The following is a 21505-nucleotide window of genomic DNA, read 5'->3' on the forward strand; positions in this document are numbered from 1 at the left end:
CGCCAAAGCAGTTGATCATCAACACCACATAATTGATAAATTTTGGGTTTTCTTCATCTGCTACAGTTAACACTATATCTATCAATCTATCTATCTATCTATTTCACAAGCACTTACCTTTGAGTCCACCAGCAAAATCTTTGTGCGCCTTTTCCAGAGGAATTTTAGCCTGTACATAACATAGCAAATAATGATTCACAAATTTATAGTCTCATTTAAACGGAAAATAGAGAAGCAGATATTTTTTAATCGAAGTATATCACTTGCAGCCAAGATGTCGCTCCCAAACAAAATTCGTACATTAAACTCCAGTGGTGGAGTTCCTAATCTCACTTCCATATAATACAACGTACAAAATTAAGCAGCCAAAGCTAATCATCATCACAAAATAAAATTGAAGTTTACACAATCACACAATCATATATCGATTACAAGGTACCTTGAACACCCTCCTCCATATATTCTAACGTGAAATTTGCAAAGAATCATATTAATTAATCTAGAAAGCAATTAGATTATTGATATTTAAGCGGGGCATAAGTAACAAATAAAAGCATCGAAACAACCATGTCTCTCCCCGAAAATAATAAAAAAGAAAAATGATTACATAACAAATTAACCAGCTAGAACTTTCTCATCCGTACTCCAAATAAACTAGTTCCGTCGGCATTAAGAAAGCTATTTCAGCAGGCTACAATTTGTGTGTTACGTCAAATTTCCAAATTCGGACTCGAACATGGTCAAAATTGGATTCCAAAAGCGATCATGAAAATACGTGATGTAGTGTGTTTTGTTTCTAAGTGAGTGTTTACGGTGTATAGTGCGTGTTTTTTGTCAGTGTGGTTTCTAAAAACACGCACTTCGAAAAAACACGCACTACACCAAAACACACATTGAATAAAATGCACTACACCGTGAAACACACTCTATAAATTCAGTGTACTTCCGGTGTAAAACACAAACTACATAAAAAACGCACACTCAATTCATTGTGTGTTACACAATGAATTGCACAATAAAAACGCACGCGCACTACATTGAAAACATACACTGAATTACACAATAATTAAAGTAGAAAATAAACACACGAAAAAAAACCACGCACTAAACCAAAAACTCATACTTAACAAAAACACGCACTACACCAAAACACACATTGAATAAAATGCACTACACCGTGAAACACACATTGGAAATTGTGTGTACTTCTTGTGTAATTGAGTGTGCGTTTTTTATGTAGTATGTGTTTTACGCAAGAAGTACACTGAATTTCCAGTGTGTGTTTCACGGTGTAGTGCATTTTATTCAATGTGTGTTTTGGTGTAGTGCGTGTTTTTTTGAAGTGCGTGTTTTTGGTCTAGTGTGAGGTTTTTTTTCGCTTTGAATTACTCAACAACTACACTGGAAAACAGATATTGGAAAAAAATCGAGGCGGTACATCATAAACACATACTGAAAAAAAACACACGCACCACACCAAAAACACACACTGGAAAACATACGCACTGCACCAAAAACATATATTGAAAAATATAACACGCACTACATCTAAAACATACATTTAATTACACAATAAATATAGTGCAAAACACTCACTGGAAAAAAAATCACGCAGTACATAAAAACAAACACTGAATAAAAACACGCACTACACCGTAAACACTCACTTACAAAAGAAACACACTACACCAAAAACACACAAAGAATAATAAAACACGCACTACATCGAAAAGGTACACTGAATTACACAATACTTACAATAGAAAATAGACACTCGAAAAAAAACCACGCACTAAACCAAAAACTCACACTTAAAAAAACACGAACTACACCAAAACAAACATTGAATAAAATGCACGACACCGTGAAACACACATTGAAAATTGAGTGTACTTCTTGTGTAATTGAGTGTGCGTTTTTTATGTAGTATGTGTTTTACAGAAGAAGTACACTGAATTTCCAGTGTTTGTTTCACGGTGTAGTGCATTTTATTCAATGTGTGTTTTGGAGTCGTGCGTGTTTTTTTGAAGTGCGTGTTTTTGGTCTAGTGTGTGGTTTTTTTCGCTTTGAATTACTCAACAACTACATCGGAAAACACATACTAGAAAAAAATCGACGTAGTACATCAAAAACACATACTGAAAAAAAACATGCACCACACCAAAAACACACACTGGAAAAAAATACACAATGCACCAAAAACACACATTGAAAAATAAAATACACACTATATCGAAAACACACATAGAATTACACAACAAATTCACTGGAAAACACTCACTGGAAAAAAAATCAAGCAGTACATCATAAAACACACACTGGAAAAAAAACACGCACTACACCGTAAACACTCACTTAGAAAAGAAACACACTACACCAAAAACACACAATGAATAATAAAACATGCAATACATCAAAAACATATACTGAATTACACAATAATTACAATAGAAAATAAACACCCAAAAAAAAACCACACACTAAACCAAAAACTCACACTTAAAAAAAAACACGCACTACATCAAAACACACATTGAATAAAATGCACTACACCGTGAAACACACACAGGAAATTTAGTGTACTTCTTGTGTAATTGAGTGTGCGTTTTTTATGTAGTCTGTGTTTTACACAAGAAGTAAACTGAATTTCCAGTGTGTGTTTCACGATGTAGTGTATTTTATTCACTGTGTGTTTTGGTGTAGTGCATGCTTTTTTGAAGTGCGTGTTTTAGGTAAAGTGTGTGGTTTTTTTTCGCTTTGAATTACTCAAGAACTACACTGTAAACACGTACTGGAAGAAAATCCACGCAGTACATCAAAAACACATACTGAAAAAAAACATGCACCACACCAAAAACACACACTGGAAAAAATACACACCGCACCAAAAACACTTATTGCAAAATAAAATACACACTACATTGAACTACACAATAAATACACTGGAAAACTCACAATGAAAAACAATCACGCAGTACATCAAAACCACACTGACAAAAAACACGCACTACACACTGTAAACACTCACTTAGAAACAAAACACACTACACCAAAAACACACAGTGAAAAATAAAACACGCACTACATCAAAAACATACACTAAGTTACACAATAATTACAATACAAAATAAATACCCGAAAGAAATACCACGCACTAAACCAAAAACTCATACTTAAAAAAAACACGCACTAGACCAAAAAACACATTGAATAAAATGCACTACACCGTGAAACGCACACTGGAAATTGAGTGTACTTCTTGTGAAATTGAGTGTGCGTTTTTTATGTTGTCTGTGTTTTACACAAGATGTACACTGAATTTCCAGTGTGTGTTTCACGATGTCGTGAATTTTATTCAATGTGTGTTTTGGTGTAGTGCGTGTTTTTGGTGTAGTGTGTGGTTTTTTTTCGCTTTGAATTACTAAAAAACTACACAGGAAAACTCATACTGGAAAAAAATCCACGGAGTACATCAAAAACACATACTGAAAAAAAAAAACATGCAACACACCAAAAACACACACTCGAAAAAAATACGCACTGCACCAAAAACACACATTGAAAAATAAAATACGCACTACATCGAAAACACACATTGAATTACACAACAAATACACTGGAAATCCAGTGTACGTTTTTTATGCAGTCTGTGTTTTACACAAGAAGTACACTGAATTTCCAGCGTGTGTTTCACGGTGTAATGCAATTTATTCAATGTGTGTTTTGGTGTAGTGCGTGTTTTTTTGAAGTCCGTGTTTTTGGTGTAGTGTGTGGTTTGTTTTCGCTTTGAATTATAGTACAACTACACTGAAAAACACATACTGGAAAAACATCCACGCAGTACATCAAAAACACATACTGAAAAAAAACACGCACCACACCAAAAACACACACTGGGAAAAAATACACACTGCACCAAAAACACACATTGAAAAATAAAATATGCACTACATCGAAAACACACGTTGAATTACACAACAAATACACTGGAAAAAAATCACGCAGTACATAAAAAACACACACTTAAAAAAAACACGCACTACACCGTAAACACTCACTTAGAAAAGAAACACACTACACCAAAAACACACAATGAATACTAAAACACGCACTAAATAAAAAACATACACTGAATTACACAATAATTACAATAGAAAATAAACACCCCAAAAAAAACCACGCACTAAACCAAAAACTCACACTTAGTGAAAACACGCACTACACCAAAACACACATTGAATAAAATGCACTACACCGTGAAACACACACTGGAAATTGAGTGCACTTCTGGTGTAACTGAGTGTGCGGTTTTTATGTAGTATGTGTGTTACACAAGAAGTACACTGAATTTCCAATGTGTGTTTCACGGTGTAGTGCATTTTATTCAATGTGTGTTTTGGTGTAGATATTACACATTAACCCCGGATTTAAACAAATATATCACATTAACCCCTAAAAAAAATTTCAGAAAATAATTTTTTTCTGAAATTTTTTTTTTCCGGCCAGATTCCGGCATTGACTCTTTTTTTCTTTTTTTTTTTTGGAAACTTTTTTTTTCACTGAAATTTTTTTCCGGCCGGTCTCCGGCGTTGACTTTTTTTTTTTAAATTTTTTTTCTTAGAAAAAAATATTTTAATTAATATTACTGTCTTGGCTACTAAATTACTGTCTCGGACAGTAATATTACTGTTTGGGACAGTAATATTATGAATACTAGTACTTCACCCGTGCGTTGCACGGATGTTAGTTTTAAAATGAGAAAAATAATAATATTTAAACGATTATCACTTTATAACAACACCAATTCAAGTAAAACAAAATGGAAGGAATTAAAAAAAATTATCTCTTGATTTAGAGTTGTAACATATGAAATTCAATTAAATATTACAAAGAAGAATACATGAAGCGCACAAAATACGATATGAAGATTAAGTGAAAATATTTAAAACATATGGTACAACTCTATTTCATGGAATACAATCTACTACACCATGTGAATCTTCTGCAAAATAACTAACTTAACAACAAACACGGTAGCATTGAGGTAACACAATAGATATTGAAATAACCTAAGTTTATCACTAACAACATTCAATTAGTGATGGACATTACTCAAACAACAACACAACTAATAAATATTGCAAAAGAGATAAGATGTATACGGCACTACCAATAATAATACCAATACTGATATCAATACTAATACTACTAATAACATTGATACTCTGATACTAATACTAATACTAATATTAATACTAATACTAATCCTAATGTCAATACTACTACTACTAATAATAATAATACTAATATTGATATTAATACTGATACTAATACTGATACTAATATTGATATTAATACTGATATTAATATTGATATTAATACTAATATTGATACTCGTCCTAATACGTATACTCTTACTCATACTCATACTGATATTAATCATAATCCTAATCCTAATCCTGATACTAATGTTAATACTAATACTAATATTAATACTAATACTAATACTAATACTAATACTAATACTAATACTAATACTAATACTAATACTAATACTAATACTAATATTAATACTTAATACTAATAATAATACTAATATTAATACTTAATGATTTTGATATTGATATTGATACTGATACTGACACTGATATTGATACTGATACTGATACTGACACTGACACTGATATTGATACTGATATTGATATTGATCCTGATGTTAATACTGATACTGATGTTGATAGTCATATTGATACTCACAGTAATATTAATATTAATACTAATACTAATATTAATACTCATACTAGCTATTATTGATATTCATAATTATATTGATATTCATACTAATATTGATATTAATATTAATGCTCATACTGATACTGATGCTAATAATAATACAAATATTAATACGAATAATACTGTTACTAATACAAATATCGATACTAATAGTGATATTGAAACTGATATTAATATTGATACTCATACTGATACTGATACTAATATTAATACTAAAACTGATACCGATACTGATACATATACTGATATTGATACTGATACTAATACTGATACGGATACTTATACTGATATTAATACTAATATTAGTACTAATACTATTACTAATAGTAATATTAATATTAATACTGATACTAATAGTATTACTAATACTATTACTAATACTAATATAAATGCTAAAACTAATTTTAACGTTAATGATGTAATGCTAATGATACATATAATGACATTGATACTGATACTGATACTGATACTGATACTGATACTGATACTGATACTGATACTGATACTGATACCGATACTAATACTGATACTGATAATGGTAGTGATACTGATATTGTTAGTGATACTGATATTGGTACTGATACTTATATTCGTACTGATACTATATTGATACTGATACTGATATTTATACTGATATCGATACTAATATTGGTACGGATACTTATACTGATATTAATACTAATATTTGTACTAATACTAATACTATTACTAATACTAATACTAATACTAATACTAATACTAATACTAATACTAATACTAATACTAATACTAATACTAATACTAATACTAATACTAATATTAATATTAATATTAATACTAATACTATTACTAAGCTAATACTAATATTAGTACTATTACTAATATGTTAATATTGTTAATGTTAATTTTAAAACTAATTTTAATGCTAATGCTAGTATGGATATGTTAATTATTATGCTAATGTTAATTATAATTGTAATTCTAATATTATCCAAATCCTTATCTTATTCATAATCATATTCATAACAGTAATCATAATTCTAATTCTAATCATAATCATAATCCTATTCTTAACACTAATCAGAAGCCTAATAATTATAATACTAATAATGGTAATGCAAATGCTAATGTTAATTCTAATTCTAATCTTAATTATAATTCTAGTCTCAATCCTAATGCTAATCATAATTCTAATACTAATACATGTCACAAATTATCGTACTAAGCATAATCATAATCTTAATTATAATTTTAATACTAATATTAATCATAATCCAAATATTAATTGTAATATTATATTAATCATAATTACAATATGAATCCTATTTCTAGTATTAATACTAATACTAATTCAAGGAATATTAATTATAATTCTAATTCTAATATTAATTACAAATTCTAATTTTGCATCAATTTTTTTTTTTTTTGCAATGATCTATTATTTAGTATAAAAAAACAATTATTTTCAATCTCGAACCTATATATCAAATTTCTTACGTTTGGTAGCTAAAGCATCAAAAAACACATATTAAATATATTAGAAATTAATATTTAATTATATTATCAAACTGATATTAAAATTATTTAACATATTATAAGGGTATAAGCAAACGTTAAGACGTAAAAAAACAATATAGTAATCATTGTTAATAAGATAAATTATGAAAATTCTTCTGAACTTATACTAAATTAGAGAAAACACCCCCGCTTATTGGTTATTACCAAAATCCCCATGATGTTTGTTTATGTCTTACACGACCTCCTTATGGTGTGATTTTTTACGAAATCTTTTTTATTCCATGTAATATCCCAAAAAATATGGATTATACCTTTGCAAACGTGACATTTCTTTTATCGTAATTTATAAATTCATAAATTATCCTCAGGGGTGGTCATGGTAATAATAAAAATTTGTGAAAGTGTTATTTAAGAAGAACAAAGATTTCGTGTAAAGTTCCCCTTAGAATAATTTTTGTCTTAAAAAAGTAGCATAAAGAAATGTCGCGTGTGCTGGGTATAATCAGCATTTTCAGGGAATATTCCACGTAATAAAAAAAATTCTTTGAAAAATCATACCATAAGGTGGTCGATGTAACATGGAAACAAACATCAGGGGAATTTTGGTAATTACGAATATGTGGGGGTGTTTTTTCTTAATTTAGCCTAAGTTTAGGGGGTTTTCATTAGTTATCCTTGTTAATATACAACTTCAACTTATTTACACGTATGATCATATGTTAGAAACAAACATAAAGGCTGATGCTATTGAAATGATATGTTTTATTATTTAATTTAATTAGAATTAGTCAAATTATATGTTAGTGGGTAGTTTTTTATTAGTGGGCATGAATTAAATTAGTGGGTTAGTGTGGTTAAGGGGTTAGTGGGGTCGTAGTTAATTATTATTTATGAGTATTATAAATAGGGTAATTAGAATGTTACGTATAATGAAGTTTAAGAATCAATTAATCTCCCTTTGTCTTCTCTTAATTCTCCTCTTTAATTCTTCTTCGTTCTTCTCCTAATTCATATCTCTTGATTTCTTCTTAATTCTCAAACTATGTTTATTTGCTAAAATTACCACGTAACATGAAAATAGATCAAATTTCAAGTAAACAAAAGTCACTATAAAATGCTTATATAAATAAAAAATGAAAAAATCAAAATTAATTGGATGTTTGTGTAAACCGGTCGAATATATTGTGATTTAAAAAAAAACGTAGAGATATAGAATCGATATTAGATTCTTATAAACATTTTACAATAAATAACTTTATTTTACAAATATTTAAAAAATGGAAATTAAGAAAACAAATATAACTTATTATATATGATGGGAAAATAGGAAACTTAGGAATATTTCACTAATTTAGATACATAACTTGTAAGTTAGACAAAATAACTCATGTATTCCAATACCAAAATAGTGAGGTATATACAGTGATAAAATATTTAATAATCATTTACGCTATAATACCCTACATTAATATTTTCATTTTCATATGGTTCAAAATTTTGATTTAAAAATTAGTCAGAATATTTGTAGCTAAACATATTTTTTTCCAATGATAGGTTGTCTATATCTTTCTTTACCCACACTATAGGATTGTAGTAAATCTCATATAAGTTCGATATAGTACCAATATCGTGCCAAATAAAATAATACCAAAAATTTAGAATAATATTATTATATTTTGAAAATAAATCAATTCATTCTTTTTATCAATTGATTAAACTTAACTTATGTTATTCAATTTATTAGTATACTCATGATAAAGTGTGTATTTTAATTTGTATATAATTTAAAAAGTTAAATCAATCGTAAAATTTATTGTTACTGGATTCAGTGAAGAAAAAATATTTTTTTTTAAATAATAACATGAAATTAATGTAGTATAATTTTCAATATGTTAAATAATTGGAAGTGCATTACTCTACACATGACAGAAAAAAAAATAGTCTCAATTTTAACAATATAGTAAATTCGAACATGTATGTGTCTTTTTTTTTTTTTTTTACAAATAATATTAATATATAATATTACATTAATTAGTAAAAAAATACATATTCTCTTGTCATGTTCATGTAAAATGAATAATATCAAATAATTTATTTTGCAATATTTATGAATTAAAATAAAAAAAATTCTGTAACACCACTAATCCTACAATTATAATCGAATTTAACTAAATTCAAATTAAATTATTTATAAAATTAAATTCAAAAATAATTTATTTTAGAGTTTCCAAGAAAGTTGATATATTTAGAGTATTTTATAAATGGTAGGATATAGATATATTAATAAAATATATTAAATATATTTAATTACCTTAATTTTGGAAAATGATGACATGTTTTTTCATGATTTATTTAAACCAATCAATTCGCCACTTGGGATGAAATTGATGACATGTCACCTATTGAAATTGCCAAATGTCAATCAATTAGGTGTGAAATTCAACTTTTATATGTTATATAGATTATTTTCCCGAACAATAATATTATTAATATTATTGTCTAAGACAGTTAAATTACTGTTGGAGACAGTAATTTAGCAGCCAAGACAGTAATATTAATTAAAATTATTTTTTGGAAGAAAAAAAATAAAAAATAAAAAAGTCAATTAACAGTTAAATTACTGTCTCCGACAGTTAAATAACTGCTGGAGACAGTAATTTAGCAACGAATACAGCAATATTAATTAATTTTTTTTTAAGAATAAAAAAGTCAATTGATAGTTAAAGTACTGTCTCCGACAGTTAAATAACTGCTGGAGACAGTAATTTAGCAACGAATACAGTAATATTAATTAAAATATTTAAAAAAAAGTCAATTAACAATTAAATTACTGTCTCCGATAGTTAAATAACTGCTGGAGACAGTAATTTAGCAGCAAAGAGAGTAATATTAATTAAAATATTTTTGAAGAAAAAAAAAGTCAATTAACAGTTAAATTATTGTCTCCGACAGTTAAATAGCCGGAGACAGTAATTTAGCAGCCAAGACAGTAATATTAATTAAAATATTTTTCTAAGAAAAAATAAAATTAAAAAAAGTAAAAAAAAAAAAAAAAAAAAAAAAAAAAAAAGTCAACGGCGGCGACAGGCGGTCTCGTTGTTGCCGGGTCAAAATTGGGGTCAAAATTGAAATTAGGGTTAAAATTGGTTAATTGATGAAATTTGGCTAAATTGGGGTGTAAATCATGAAATTGGAGTTGAATTGGGTTTCAATGAATTGGGGGTAATTTTGGTATATATTAAAGGATTTTTCTTATTTGCAAATAAGTTTGAATGAGCAGGATTTATTTGAAAGATAAAAAAGTTGGATGTCCCTCTTTTAATTAACTGCCATTGTCATGGGCATTTTTGTAATTAACCCATTTAATTTATAAAAGATATAATGTTGTGACAATTAATAAAATATTAAAAAATATTTAGATGGATATATGACCCATCTACCAAACCATCAACCGACCCACGAAATTAATTTTCAACCATCATCCAATACATGTAAATTAGGTCGATAACGATTTCCAATATTTACCAAATTTGGTTGGATGGGTTGGGTTGGTGTTATGGCTGATTTTTAACCAAACCAACCAACCCACAAACCTAGTGAATAAATTCATACAAAACATATAATATAGCCCACCAATTTTTGTCTTGTATTCAAATATGAACAAAGTCCACATGGAGTATTTATTTGGCCACAAAATATTAATAGACCAAGCATTCTGTAATTCAATTTTATTTACAACACAATATTTTCAATTATTATTTATATTTAATAATATTAATATTGTAATTGTAGTCGGAAGCAAGGAAGGATTCGTTTGTTTGTTGTACAGCTGCAGAATAGTCAAAAGACAGAGACAGCTCAACTTGAAAACTAGTAGTAATAAAGCATGATTAGTGCTAATCTAATTACGCGTTTTGCTGCTCTTATTATTATCAAGTCTTCTCTTCTCCTTTTTAGTTGCAACCAGTCGTCAAAATAAATAAATATAGATAATCTCATCACTTTACACAGCATTGCTTGCTGCATGTAAAGTGATACTGATTAAGGCCTGTGCCGATGCTTTTCGTTTCGAACTGGTTGGCTCCCTATATGATGAAATGTCTGAAAGATTAATCACCCCAAATACTGTAACTCAAAATACAGTACTGAGTGGTTATGGAAAGTACGACAAGCGAACCTGATGTATGGACTATGAATACGATTATCAGTTTGTTTGGCAATGTGGGTCAGATTGAAATGATGGAGAAATGGTACGAGAAGTTTCGCAATTTCGGGATCGAGCCGGAAACATGCACATTCAACATTCTGATTGGTGCCTATGGTAAGAAAAGGATGTACGATAAGATGTCATCAATGGTGGAGTACATGCGGAGGCTTTCATTTCCGTGGACAACATCGACCTACAACAATGTGCTTGAGGCATTTTCTGATGCCGGTAATGCAAAGCACATGGAGTACTGTTGGGGCTAAATACCTAACATGCAAGTGCACGTATCGCAAACAAGTAGTAAAAGTGGACTCGTGAGAGTCGGATGTCGATCCCACAAGGAATACTCAAATTATCTAATCCTAAGTAACAAATTCTAACAATTATGATTTTTATCCAGCCTACGCAAAGTTGTCAAATCTAATTAAACTAATTATGAAATCAATAAAACACGAGAAAATATCAATAAAAACGGACCTAGGATTTTATCATCCCCTATGCAAGAATTGCTCACCCAAAACCCCTCAATTATGAAATATATGATTCATGATTATTAACCCGAGACACTAATTTACTCATAACCCGCTGTCGCGTGTATTATGAGTCTATTATTCATAAACGGTTCACTATATGTCTATGCAAACAAATTATGAATAAAGCATTAACTAACAAGTCTCGTAAATGGCTACCTAAGGTGATATCTGTATGTCTACGACACCACATGCAATTGACACACTCATCCGGTGAAAACTACTCGAAGGTTCTTATACTTACCGTCTAATTATCAAAATAGCTCTGTCGAGTCAATTCCAATAATCACAGATAAAGCACATAAATTGGTCAAGTTCATGCACTAACAATCATAACAAGTAGAAGAAATAATCGTAAACTCATAATTGCATAATCTCAAGAAAACGGGTTCACCATCCCCTCATAGGGTTCCAACAAAATCCTAAATTAAAAACTTAGCTACTCATAACGAAAAACATGATAAAAGTAATAAAAATCATAGATTCAAGAAAAAATAGGTGAAAGAAGAATTGTGATGAAGATTCGTCAGGTCTTCGTCTTCGTTCTTCCGTTCTCTCGTTCCTCTCGCTTTAAGATTGTGTCAAAAGTCCCCCTAATTCGTGCTTGGTTTGGGCTTAAATAGATGTCCCCACTTGGTAGATGATTCTAGGTTTTCTTGTGTGATTAAAAGACCAAAATTGTCTCCAGCGTGTTTTGGCACGGCCGCGCGAAAATCAGTGCAATTTTCACACGGCCGCGCGAGAATCGCCGAAACCTTCTGCCCCAGTTCTGTTGTTTGTCTTTGTGTTTCTCCCTTACCGTGATTCTGAACTCCGAGAATGAATTGATATCATACTTGCTGCGGGCTAAAGAATGAATTGATATCATAAACCTGCAGTTGTGCTCACATTTTCTGATGTAATTTTGTAGCCGTGTTATAAATCTTAAAGTTTGTTGTAATTGTTGGAAATTTTGAGTATTTGACTCAAATTTTGTAGAATATTTAAGTGGTTTAATTTAAATTCTCAAAATTAATTTTTGATGAATGATAAATTAATGGATCATTTAAAATATTTAAGTGTGGAAAATAATAAAGTGAAATGCCACCATTGGAAAATAATAAAGTGAAACACTTATGAATCCAAGAATTGGTCCAAGGCCGAAATGGACACAACGTGAGAACAAAAGACGTTAGAGATGTTATTGTGTAAGTGTTGTTGTCTTGGTTTACACCAAAGTTGATTAGTTCAAGACATCGCGTTCACTAAGCAACAATTAAATCCTACAACATTTTACTAAGGAAGGTTCAAAGCCATAAGCTACCTCTCCCGATGCAATAACAAATCGCTTGGACTTTAAATGTGTCAGCATGCATTAATTTCATTCATGTGGGGGATTGTTGGAAATTTTGAGTATTTGACTCAAATTTTGTAGAATATTTAAGTGGTTTAATTTAAATTCTCAAAATTAATTTTTGATGAATGATAAGTTAATGGATCATTTAAAATATTTAAGTGTGGAAAATAATAAAGTGAAATGCCACCATTGAAAAAGATGGAGGTGTTTAAGCACCTATTAAATTGAATAGGTGTGTGGTTAATGGGAAAAGGTGTGATACCTTTTCATGAAATTATTTTCCTAAGAGTTGTGACCTGTGGTCATAACCTTTGAAAATCTATAAATAGATTCCAAAATCCACCATTTGAAAAGAGTTCATTATTCACATGGAATTCAATACATTAATTGAATTCACTTCTCGTCATAACATATCATTGCATATTGTTGCATTAACAAGTCCATTCTTCGTGTCTTATAAAGTCCTAAACGTCGTTTCGTTCGCCGTGTTCCAATAATTGTTGTGCTGCTTTGTTGGAACTGAAATAGTCGTTGTATCTTGGGAGACAATTGCCGTAAACCGAGAGCACTGCACGGGGCAAATTTGTCTTAAGGAGAAAGAATCTAGTTCTTGCATCGACTACATTTTTCTTGTCAAACTTCTGTCCAAATTTTGTTCGTTCCCATTTCAAAATACACACACCCACAATTAACAGTAATTTCGTAAGGCATCTATTGTTTATCAAGTGTTGTTCAGCACGATTCTAGCTTGACAATGATGGCACTTCTACAGATGATCTAATTAGATCATATGGTTTCATTTTCTTTCTTCCTTCTTTCTTTCTTTCTTTGTTTATTAGGAGTTTTTGTATTGAATTTGGTACAGTTATGAATGTGGACAGGAAAACCTTAACAGCGTTAAGAAACAACTTCGAATTTTTGCTCTAATTTGTTCTTCGTCGTCTGTTTTTTCCTTAAGAACCTTTTGAATCTCTATTTTTCTTCAGTCTTTTTCCTTTTCTTTCAGGCGGTGCCATTGGACATGGAGGCAACGTCTTTCTATGTTCTCATCACCGGAAAAAAATCTCTTCCACTTGGAATTCGAACAAAGACCCTGTCTCTTATTACACGAATGGAAATTTTTGCCCTTGTACAATTGCTATTGTAGCACGTTATCAGATCGAAGCCAATACTAATTCCACTTTCATCCTTTATAGAACTATTGTGGGTCTCGTGTTGGAACCATTCAAATTTTACTCATCCAATCAAAGTTATTCTCTAACAATATCCTATACTTTTCGGTGTATGGATGCCAAATGATTAACTGGACCATTAAGTCTTGATTCTACAGTAAAATATTACGGCCTGGAGTAGTTGGAATGACAATTTTCAATCTTAAATATCGGTTGCATGATCTTCTCATACTGTCCTAATTACTTATCACTTCGTGATTCTCGAAGTTAACAAACACTCATTTATCTTTCGATTTTCCATGTTCTTTGGTTTTTAATTTTTTATTTGTATTTTTTCTTACGACATTAAAGGTTCGAGGTTTGCAAGGGTTTTGCATGATCACGTTGTTGATTTTTGATTTCTTACAAGATCGGATGTTACATGTTGAATTACATTAGGCCTTTTTTTTCATCGACGTACCTTTGTGTTCATCGTTTTTGCAAATGCCTCTGTGCACGTAAAGGCACATCATAGATTGAAGAATTGTAGGTCTGTTGTTGAGCAAGTCCACATCACACCAGAATGTGTAATTTTTGTTCATCAAACTTGTAAATGATATTATACCCTGCATGGGTATCTTAGGTTAGTATATGCACTCCCATATACATGAGAAACTTCCCTTATCTTTCGTTTAAATAACTATTTATTTCAGAAGAAAATTTATGTCGATCTTCTTTAATTTCTGCAAGTTGTGTTTAGAGCGCATTGAGAATTGTCCACATTATTCCTTCTGCCACACAATCTTTAACTATCGGACATAAAACGATCTTTTAATCGAACACAAATAGTCGGGAATCGGCATGGGGCTGGCACCGCGCCTTGCGCGGTGCTCATTACTAGTATATATATATATATATATATATATATATATATATATATATATATATATATATATATATAAAACATATTCGAATTTTGATCCCGAAATCGAAAAAAAATATAATAAGAAAGTGAAAATTTTGAATTCCGAAATAACAATTGAAAACTTCAGGATCTGGAATTTCGAATTTCTGCTACAATTTCAACCACTATAAAACTTACATAAATAGATTTCTATACTAGAATTCTTTGAGAAAAAAAAACATATTCTCTTATTTCCTTATTATATATATATATATATATATATTACTATTGATTAAATGTTATAATAGCTATTTTTGAAAGTAATATTAGATAATGAATTTAATATAAATTCGGTTCCAACTTTTCTATTTTCTCGGCCAACGTGAAGTCCAAACTCAATAAAAGCGCGTGGCTGTAGGTGGGAATAGAATCCGGCGCCATTATAAATAAAAAATAAAAAATAAAAAATAAAATTCCAGTGATCTCCACCTACCTTTCACTTGATACATGGTCAAATTTTATCTAGAACCTTCATTTCACTCTCGCTCCTCAGGCTTTTCTACGACTATACCTCACTTCCACAAATTCAACAGCGGCGATCTGAGGTAAAACCCAAACGATTAATCTCTCTCTCTAGTATATATATATATATATATATATATAGGGTTTTTTTGCAAAAACCACCCATGTGTAATCTCGAATTGCTGAAAACGACCTCGTGTTAAAACAATTAGCAAATACCCCCCTATAAAAATTAGTCAAAGGCAATAAGGCCCTTAAGAGCTCACCGTGCACTTCACTCGCCATGGATGAGAGTGGGGGTTCGTTTTTTGACACGAAATACCAAAATGCAACCAGAAACTTTATAAGTACCAAAATGAAGTTTTTAAGATTTTCAATTGAGTCCTTTATATTTTCAATTAAGCCATCTTCTTCAACTAGTCCTCCACTTTTTCACCATGATTTTTTCCGGCAAAAACCATCAACCAAACCCATATCTGAACATGAATTTCATTTCTATTCCAAATCCAAGAAAACAAAATGGAAGAAAAACGGCTCCTCAAAATTTTTCGGCACATCCCTGCCCAAACAAAAAAATATACAAAAACCCTTCAAAGAAATTTCTTTCAATTTCCATAGCATTTTCTTCCAATTTGTGAAAACTTAATTCGTACCTTCAGGAAGAATAAGAAGAAGAAGAAGAATGTCAAACTCGAAGAATCATTGGCCGACTCTCCGATTCAACCACGCCGCAGCCGCTGCCCTCTCTCCAAATTGCATAGGACCAAATTGCAATTTTCATAATTTCTCAAAACCTCATCTTCTTTCTCCGTCTCCTTCTTCTCAAATCTGTTCCTCGCCATGGATGCTTCATCCGGCCCGGATGATGCCGCCTCCAAACCCACCTCCGACGAAGAGATGAGACGAATAGGGTAGCGACCAAAAATCTTGATTCAAAAGAAATCTGGAAAAATCCATCAAATTAAACATAAAGCATATTTTTTTTTGGGGAGGGAAGGCAGGTGGTGCGGAGGTGGTGGTGATGCAGATGGAAGAATTTTGGGTTGGGGGAGGAGATGATGGCCGTGGGTTTTCTTCTTTTTCATTATGTTTTTTTTTTCTTTTTGATTTGTTCTAATTATATTCATTTTGCAGTTTTATTTATTTATAATTGAAACATAAATTATTATAATATGAGGGTTAATTTAGTCATTTCCTATAGGTCAACTGCTAATTTTGTAATAAGGGGCGGTGTGCTTTGTTAAAAATAATATAGGGGGGTCTATGCTAATATTTTTAACATGAGGGGTTTTTTAACAATTCCAGATTACACAGGGGGTTATATGCAATTAGCTCTATATATATATATATTTGGACATATTATTATTTTTTAATTTTCTAAAACATACAAAAGTCAAAATTCAAAATTACTTAGAAACCCTAATTACTTGTATTTGTGAAGATTACTTGTTTGATGTTTCTTTTTGCAATTTGGCTACTGTGTGGTGATCAATTTTTCCCGTTTTGTTTTTTTTTTTTTTGTTTTGGGAAAATTCCGAAAAATTTCCGAAAAAATCGGAATCGGGATCAATTCTTGAATTCCGAAAAAAATCGGAAATTTTCCGAAACACCCAAATCCGATCCGATCCGTCCGATTTCCACCCCTAGTTGTATTTCATGTTTTACGTGAAGATGATTGACATGATAAAACAAACTAGACTAGAGCACACATACATACTGCTCTGGGACTCTGCCTCTTGAGTCGGCATGACCTAACTGTGGTAAGGGTTCGATTCGAACACTGTACTCTCTTGCTCCATCAACTAGACGACCCCTGCCTTAAATGTTCAAATATTTTATTTTGAGCAAGTATAATTGAGAGGAGTTTGGAAATTCAAAACAAACGCAAATTTTCAATTTCCCAAAACCAAACATTGTATAACAACTAATTAATTGCATTTAAAAAAAAACTGGAATCAAATTTGAGATGTGAGATTTATCTTCTTATTACTTAATAACGGAAAAATACATGTGGTGGCATGTCATTTGAGTTTCAATCCTTTATAATAATAAGTCTGTGTAATAATATATTATACTATATATAATCCCCAAAAAGGAAAGCAATAGAGGCGAACATATTGGCCTTGCCGTCCGTTTGATTATTACTCAACCCTCCGCCGTCGTATCTCCGCCTAGTTTCATTTCCCGTTTGTACACAGTGATTGATTAATCACTTTAGGAAATTAGAATAATGAATGTTCTCTATGATCTAAAGAATGAATTTCCCAACTAGGCTTTATATATTTATGTTCACTCACGACTTTGAATCTTTTCTAAATTGTTCATCTTAAGATTTATTTATGTTTAAACATGAAACTACGTATATAGATAGGCTTTAATGGTTCTTTGATGTGGCGTTGAAGGTGTTCATTCGCAAATATGATGACATCAGCTGTCAATTTAACAAGTCTCAAACTCTTGATACATTATAAAGATACTTACTGCTCTTTCATTGGGCAAATTGATGACATTTCACTTGACTTTTTCTGATGTTTATCGGCCTTTTACCAAGTGAGTACCAGCCCCATCTTCATTAGTTATTCCTATTTATTATTTCGATGCATAATAACAACACGTGTGGTTAAAAACTTAATAGCAAATTGTATACTGGTAGGAGGATGGGATGGTCTCTTAGAAGTGCAGCTGATGACTCCAGTGGGGGAACGAGTGGGGCAACGAGGCTTATTAGGACTCTCCAAGATATTCAGTTCAAAATTGTTGCTAGATTAAAGAAGTTGCAAAAAAATTTGCCTGTCAAATTATTCTCTTTCTTGGTTGGATTCTATTGTGCAACTGCTTTTGCCACTGTAATAGGGCAAACTGGTGATTGGGATGTACTGTCTGCTGGTTTGACAGTTGCTGTGGTTGAGGGAATCGGGGCTCTTTTGTACAAGGCTTCTCTTCCTTTAGTCGACAACATACGCGACTTTATCATCATTTTCAATTATTGGAAGGCTGGCCTTTTTCTTGATTCCTTCAAGTATTGAAACCTGTTTTTTAGTTGTTGCTTATGCCTTGGTGAATTTTTTTCCCTGGCTTCGCAGAGAAACGAGCATTCATTTCCAGGTTTGCCTTTTCCTTTACCCTCAACTTTTTCAAAATCACTTGAAAATGATAATTTTGGTATTTTAATTTTTCAGTTTAATATTATTCTTTCCTTTTTCTTTGAGGCGTATAGCTATTTTTTTTTTTTTTGTACTACTGTAAAGCATTCGATGAACTGATTAGTGATTACAAAATCATTAGTGACAAATTCTCATCAAATATCAGGTACTTGAAATGCTGAAGGAGCAAGTTTTGTCGGTTTCTTGATAAAATGGTTCAAGAGAGAATTGGACCAATTTTTGAGGTGCTCTTGCTTGCTGCACTCTGTGGGATAGATGGATAAAACTTGCCTACATTCCTGAAGAGATATGAAAGCATCTTCGTATTTGCCAGGCTGATGATGTATACATTTCAGTCGCTGATTGAGGAATGTGTTGATTCTTGTTTTGTACTGGCCTTTGTACCATCGTTCTTAGCTTATGTGGGAATGACTAATGAGGGTGAGATAGATTGATGTGATGGAAAATATTGCTATTGAGGAACCATGGCAGAACCTCGTTCTTGGTAATAATATGCATTGCTGCTTGTGGAAAGAAGAGGATGGAGAGTTCATGCTTTAAAGCTGGTTTCCCTGGGATTCATTTTTATTAGGACATAAACCAAGATCTTCTGCTGTCGATGGAAGGGGTTTCTAGACAAATCTACATCTGAAAGCAGAGATGATGACGAAGTTCAACTTCTTTTGAGAAACATATAGTTTACTTGATTCAAATTCAATACAAATGTTAGGGTGAATTTGATATATGTCCCCTGTAATAATAATACATGTTCATCGATAGCTTACTTTTGATGTACTATTCAAACTTTCACTTATCTCCCTTTGTTACATGGGGTTATATGTCAAACACCCTTCATTGGGATTTTAATTCTTGATAAATCATTTATTTATAAAGGGGGCAACTATTTTAAATCCCAACTTTTGCTTACTTGAATACTACCAAGTTTAAAACCAAAATTGAGTACATATTTATCAGTTTTTTCTTACTTTAATACCAAAATAAAAAGAAAAGTACCAAAACACCCTTCATTCAAAATATCAATTATATCAAATTTTTTTAGAAATTACCTATTCAAAAACCAAATCAAAAAAAAAAGAAAAAAAACCTTTTGTTGTAAAAAAAAAAAACCTCCACCATTTCTTCTCCTCTCCAACCCTCACCGCCGACGCCGCCGACGCCGCCGCCGCCGAACGCCGCCGAACGCCACTGTACGCCGACGCCGCTTCTTCGTGCATTGTTATCAACCCGCTGAACGCCACCGTACGCCGCCGCCGCTTTTGTACAAGTAATATTTTTTTTCGAATTTTTTTTCTTTAATATTTTCGAATTGTTTGATATGGGTAACTAGGATTTGATTGTTTTAGGTAGAAATGATCGTTAATTAGTAATGGGTGCATCTAATTTCAGTCGATTTGAGCATTGATTTGAGATTCGTGGGTCGGTTCTTCATTCAAAATAATCGACCTGTACATGTCGATTTTTGAAGCATTTTCGACAGATTGATGTCGAAAATTCTACAAAAATCGACATGTAGTTGTCGATTATTGTGAATGAATGGTAATTCGACAGAGTAATTTCGACAGTTAGCTGTCGAAATATGCTAGCGAATTCGACAGTTAGCTGTCGAAATTGTGTAGAAAATTCGACAGCTAACTGTCGAAATCTCTAGCATATTTCGACAGCTAACTGTCGAAATTACTCTTGTGTAATTTTTTTTTTTTTTTTTTTTTTTATTAATTTTTTTTCTTTCCTATTTTTATTTGCTTGTGTTTATATTATGTATATTTATTTTTATTTGTGTGTTATTTTGCAGTGGAAGAACCACGTGAACCTCGTATACCTCCGACTGTCTCGAACCGTAAGAAGAGGAAGGAATTATCCGATTAAGGCAAGGGCAAGGCAATCACGACCAAGAAAAAGACCACGCCCAAGAAGAAGTCTGGAGAGGGTTCTTCCTCAACGAATCCGATGCCGGCTCTTCCCTCGACTGTAGACGTTGGTGATTCGAGCAACGAACCGGTCAGAGGTCCCGAGATACCGGAATTGTACACAAATTTTGATAAGCACATTGCTTATCATATTGTGAACGGAGGTCCAGAGCGCTCGGAGCGCGGCTCAGAATTTCGAATTCGAAATCACACAGGAACTTTGAAAGGTTGGGTGCCGTTTATTACAGAGGTAGTACAAAGATGTGGATTAATGTCAGTTGTACAAGCATCGTACAACACTGTGGACGACCATCTACTTAGAGCCTTCATAGAGAGATGGCAGCCAGCTACCAACACATTTCATTTACCTGTTGGAGAGATGACCATCACACTTGATGATGTGAGTACGTTGGTCGGTTTGCCAGTTGTTGGGCGTACCGTATCTTGCGAGCGTTTGATCCGTGATTCCAAAACGAAGCCCAGTAGTTTGATGT

At 31.7% G+C, this 21505-nt stretch overlaps 1 long non-coding RNA gene across 1 annotated transcript; it reads right to left on the bottom strand.

Annotated features, from left to right (window-relative positions):
* Positions 1-16259: 16259 nt before the first annotated feature.
* LOC105976928 (uncharacterized) lies at positions 16260-17275 on the bottom strand. Its single transcript, XR_001174520.2, has 2 exons — positions 16594-17275; positions 16260-16499 (listed from the first exon to the last, which is right to left on the bottom strand). It is a non-coding gene; the product is annotated as an uncharacterized LOC105976928 (long non-coding RNA).
* Between the last annotated feature and the right edge of the window lie 4230 nt (positions 17276-21505).

Source organism: Erythranthe guttata, chromosome 11 (assembly GCF_056151865.1).
Source record: "Erythranthe guttata isolate IM_541 chromosome 11, IM_541, whole genome shotgun sequence".
Taxonomy (NCBI): Eukaryota; Viridiplantae; Streptophyta; class Magnoliopsida; order Lamiales; family Phrymaceae; genus Erythranthe; species Erythranthe guttata.